This window comes from Bufo bufo, chromosome 7, assembly GCF_905171765.1.
Source record: "Bufo bufo chromosome 7, aBufBuf1.1, whole genome shotgun sequence".
In the NCBI taxonomy this organism is placed as follows: Eukaryota; Metazoa; Chordata; class Amphibia; order Anura; family Bufonidae; genus Bufo; species Bufo bufo.
In genome coordinates, this window is record NC_053395.1 from 179,253,189 (window position 1) to 179,259,188 (window position 6,000).

Here is a 6,000-nt window from a genome sequence, read left to right on the forward strand (position 1 = left end):
AAACATCTAAACTAAGTATACAGACATGTAGAGCGGCGCCCAGGGATCCCCCTGCACTTACTGTTATCCCCGGGCGCCGCTCCGTTCGCCCGGTATAGCCTCCGGTATCTTCACATGTTTGGCGCCGCTCCGTTCGCCCGGTATCTTCATAGTTAGGCTCCACCCAGGGGAACCTGCCGGCATCTCTTTCTCCCAGGCTGTAGCACTGGCCAATCGCAGCGCTCAGCTCATAGCCTGAGAGAAAAAAAAAAACTCAGGCTATGAGCTGAGCGCTGCGATTGGCCAGCGCTACAGCATGGGAGAATGAGACGCCGGCAGGCTCCCCTGGGTGGAGCCTAACTATGAAGATACCGGAGGCTATAACGGGAGAACGGAGCGGCGCCCGGGGATAATAGTAAGTGCAGGGGGATCCCTGGGCGCCGCTCTATATGTCTGTATACTTAGTTTAGATGTTTTATTCTAGTGAAAGGTCCTCTTTAAGAAGTCACAAACTAATTAAGGATGGTTAGTAAATGACTCCCATTGTCTTGTGTCATAAGGTAGATAGACAATAGATTGGGGATCAGCAACCCCTGGCACTCCAGCTGTTCTCAAACTACAACTCTCAGAATCCTTTCACTTCTGTTGGAGTTACAAGAACAGTCAAGTGCATGCTGGGAGTTGTAGTTTCACAGCTGCTGGAGTGCCAAAGGTTGCTGGTCCCTGCCGTAGATTAATGTCGGCTAACCATCTGACAATAGCTGTTGAGGGGAAAAAAAAAGGGGGACTGTGAATGTTAAATTACAACATGCCCAATCCTTTTGGTCTCATGGGAGAGATGTTAGACCGCGGCTTATTCTCCTCTCTCTATAGAGAACACATGCTCAGCCGAGCATGTATGTGTATTGGGACGTCATTTGGCTGACAGCTTCCTAAGGTCTACGGCCGCCTTAAGCTACTTAAAGGGGTTGTCTCATTATAGACAATGGGAGCATATTGCTAGGATATGCCCCTATTGTTTTATAGGTGTGGGACCCACACCTATATCGAGGACGGAGCCCCACAAGGTGGTGGCTGAAGGACTCCACCACCGAGCTGGCTCCCCATAGAAGTGAATAGGAGCGTACCGAGCATGCACAGCCCCTGCTCCCATTAATTTCTATGGGGCGAACGGAAATAGCCGAGCCAGTGCTAGTCTATTTTCGCTGGCCCCATAGAAAATTAATGGAGGGCTCCGTTTTCGATATGGGTGCGGGTCCCAGTGGTGGGACTCATCTATAAGACAATGTGACATATCCCAGCGATATGCCCCCATTGTCCATGATGAGACAACCCCTTTAAAGGGAATGCGATTGTCTCCATTTTTCTTGGTAAACAATTGTATTCCCTGTGAAATAACAGTTCTGCAGCATCTTTTCGTAGACCTCTCTGTTGTGCTGTTCCTCTGTATTTACTAAGACCGCTTTCACATCTCCGGTTTGAATTCCAGCAGGCTGTGTCAGAATTTAGTCAAGCTTAAAGCGAACCTTTCACCTGCATTTCACTTAATAAACTATCAAAAGTACCTTATAGATCATCCTCATTGTGTTTATCATACCGTCTTGTCCCGCTTTTCTGTCATGTATATGCATGAAAAAATCACCTTTATAAAGTACTCATCTCCAGCTCCACAAGTCATGCTAGAAGTCAAGGGGGTAGCCCTTCCCTCACTCCAGGCTGTAACTCCCCTGCCCTAACCCCGTCTCTATGCAGTCTAATTGACACCCGGCTCAGTCGCCGGGACCGCGCTTGTACAGGCTGCGCATGCGCCGTCGGCCTCAGTAGCAGCGCGATCCCGTCTATCGCACGATAGACGGGATAGTTTGATAGTTTATTAAGTGAAATGCAGGTGAAAGGTTCGCTTTAAGGAGCACACAGGCAGGAGCAGCGATGTGTGCTCTGGCTGCGGAGCACTAAGACGTGATGGCACCCAGGACTTTGGGTGCCTAATTGATTAGGAAAATATTAATATATTACAAAAAATAATTTTAGGCCATTTTTAACATTTTAAAAGAAGGGTTTTTAGAAAAGTTTTGTTAATTTTTAAAGAGGACCTGTCACCACTCCTGACGTATGTTTTAATAGCTTCATGCATTCCCCATGTCATAACAATTCTGGAACATCTATTCTTATGTCTGTATGTTGTGCCATTCCTTTCTTATTTCTACTAGAAGCTATGAATGAATTGCTAGCAGTCTGCAGCAAGGGTACAGAGGGGTGGTAACCAGTTGGGGGATGGGGTGGGGTGTACCTGCACAGTCTGACAATAGCAGTACTGATTGGATAAAGTGAGGCTGTGCAGGTACACCCCCCCCCCCAAACTGGTTATAAGGGTAAATAATAGCATTCTTAATACAGAATGCTTACTAAAATGTGGCTTGAGGGGTTAAAAAAATAAATAAAAAATATTAACTCGCCTCATCCTCTTGTTTGCACAGCTGGCATGTCGTCTTTGTTTTTCTTTCAGGACCTGCAAAAGGACCTTTGCTGACGTACGTGGTGAGTGTGATTACGTCATCAAAGGTCCTTTTGCAGGTCCTGAAATAAGTCTATGCCGGTGAGTTAATTATTTATTTTAACCCCTCAAGCCACATTTTACTAAGCATTCTATATTAAGAATGCTATTATTTTCCCTTATACCCATGTTATAAGGGAAAATAATACAATCTACAGAAAACCTAACCCAAACTTCAGTAAAGAAGTCTGGGTTCGGCTCTGGGTACCACATTCAGTTTTTAATCACGTGCGTGCAAAATGAATTGCACTTGTGCGATAAAAACTGAACAACGCAATTGCAGTCAAAACTGACTGAAATTCGGTGCGCACTCGCGCGGGTTTCCCGCAATGCACACGCAACTCATCTGGAGCCAATCCGGGACACCCGTGTGAAAGAGGCCTTACTGCAGACTGCTAGCAATTTGTTTATAAATGCTAGTAGAAATAATAAAGGAATGGCACAACATACAGACATAAGAATAGATGTTCCAGAGTTGTTATTACACTAGGAATACATGAAGCTATTAAAAGGGCATGTCAGGAGAGGTGAAAGGTCCTCTTTAAGCAACATTCTTATCCGTAAGATAAGAACTGAGCTATAATGAGTGTTTATTAGGTCAGAGAGAAGTATTTTTTAGCTGAACTGCCTGACCCAACAGAGTGAAATTTCAGATCCTACTACTAGATAAACTCAAGGCTGCACAGAGATAAGGGTTCAATTTTTTTTTAATAAAGGCTGATTGAATAATAATTTGTAGCTCAAGATGAGTACAATACAATAATAAAACAAAAATTGCCCCTAACGGTGTCCATAGCCTTTAATCGCCAAGCAAGAAGCCATAGTGGCTGGTAAACTCGGACAGGCACTCATCTATGAATTAAAGCAGTGCTCATGGTATCACAGTACCTACAGCATTATTAGGCTATGACCACATGGCTGTACGAGGTGCAGCAGGCTCTAAATAAACTAGTTAGTGCTGCACTGTTTCATTGATCTATATTGTTAATGGCCGCATGGTATTGCACAGCCATTAACAATACAGACCAACTAAGTGGCAGTGCTAATTAGTTTAATTAGAGCCTGCTGTGGCTCATACGAGTGCATGGAACTCGACTGCCACTCAACCACTACATATCCATGTTTGTCCAATTGGTTTTACTACCAATTTTCTGTTGTCTCTTCTTCAATAGTGTCCTGGGTGGCCCCCTATTTCACTGCTACTCCACCCTGCCCCTTTTAGACAGAGTGCTTGAAAATTGCTAGGGGATTACCATGATCTCCAGTGTTCATGTCCACTGCCAGACACACTCTTGTTTATGGCAGTGGCTTGTTGTATCAAAAGCAATTTTACATATACATAGGAATGTTACTGGCCTTCCTGTCACTTCTATATCATAAAAATCCATGTCTGTATCCATCTGTCCTCTATAGGCATTCAGGACGCACTGTTCCTGAGATATTCCCAAAAACTGTATTGGCCAATAAAAGCTTTCAGGTCCTTCACTCATATCCTGATGTACACACGTCACATGACCCTTCTTCACTGTTGAAGGTCACTGGGGGGGGGGGCAGGATGCTGGAAAGGTCATTGTTGGGGGGGGGGGGGGGGGGGCAGGATGCTGGAAAGGTCACTGTTAAGGGGGTGTGGTGCTGTTGAGGTCACTGTTAAGGGTCCGGGTGCTGTGGTGCTCACTATAAAGGTGGCGGGTGCTGCGCCGGGTACTTTTTCCAGTTTGTAATAAAAGATGGAACCCCGTTTCTTAATCCAGTATTCATTCCTACAACTTTCCATTGCATGAATCACCACGACACGGGATGAGTTAAACAGTGCACATAGAAGTTTATTAGAAGAACAAGCACTAATTAGCAGCAGATTGATGTAAAGACAAATGTCTGCAAAAGACATCAAGTTTACCATTACACTTCGTAAGAGTTCAGGTAGAAAATCCCCTTCAGTAAACTCCGAATTTTGCATTACCTGATGAGCCTTCATGAAAAACTATGTCTAGAGTAAGGCTTTAGCAACATTCATCGGCAGGCTAACCAGATAAGGTATACATGCAGGACCTATGTACAATACAATACATGAACGTATTGCCTTTTATCGTCATTGGAAACATAGGTGGGCCTTCTGCGACGTGTCACCCGGCTCAGCCTGAAGGAACGGACAGTCTCGGTCTTACAATTTAAAGCACAAAAGAAACAACAAAATATACAAGCGACTGACTTTTTGGTAAGAAAGGTTTGTATAGAGTACTTGTAGTGTGTGACAGAGCTCCTGTGTTATATGCTGTATATGTCAGCACGGCCTGAATACAACCATTTCATGAGTCTGGGGAGCCTTACAGCACCACTCCTGTGTCTGCCACCAACAGGCCCCTTTAAATTATGGTATCTTCAAGTTAAAGGGGTTGTCCCATGAAAAATATTCTACAGTTTTTAAACCAGCACCTGGATCTGAATACTTTTGTAATTGCATGTAATCAAAAATGTATTACAGCTACTGAGTTATTCAATGAAATCTCTCTGTATAGCGCCACCTGCTGGTTGCTCACGTTCTAATATCTCTGTCCTTCTCACTGAGATGGAAGCGCATGCTCAGTTCCATTCTTCAACTGCCACAAGCTGCAGTAGAAAGGACAGACACGTCCCCTGAGCGGACAGCTTGACATAAATCTAGCAGAACAATTGGAGCACTGAATGGAGAGATCTCTGGATCCATGTGAGGTACAGGGCTGGTTCTAGCTTTGTTAGAAAGAGGTTGTCATGTACTAGATCATGTATGATTTACATTTTTTATATTAATCATGGGATAATGATGGCATTCATAAAGCAAAGCAGGGGGGTGTCAATGTGCCTGTAGGACTGAAATGGAACACTACAGGGAAAAGTCCAACAGGCCAGATTCGCACATCGGTGGTCCCGATGTATTGTACGTCGTATTACTTGGATGTGTCACGGCCCGCCCAACCCTATGATGCTGTGGGACTGGGTTAAACCCATGGTCGGGCTGTGACACATCTGAACAATATAGATGTATAATATGTCTGGAACACAGGTGTGTGAATATGGCCTTACCATGTCAACGAGACAAATGCAGCTCACATAAACCTAGCAGACTTAGGCTTTATGCACACAGTGGTTCCATATTAATACCACATGGCGCCTTCATGCGGCACTATTTAGTTACCTAGAAGCAGCGCTTATAGTTTCATGAAAGGGAACCTGTCACATTGAACATGGATCTGAGCTGCAGACATATTGTAGAGCAGGAGGAGCTGAGCAGATTGATATATAGCTTTGTGGGAAAAGATTTAGTAAAACTTGTATTTTATTCATATAAATTCCTTCTCATTCGGGGCTTTGAAGTCCAGGAGGCGGTCCTATCAATGATTGACAGCTCTCTCCGTATACACAGTCAAAGAGGGAAAGCTGTCAATCACTGATAGGACCGCCTCCTGGAATTCAAAGTCTGGAATGAGCAG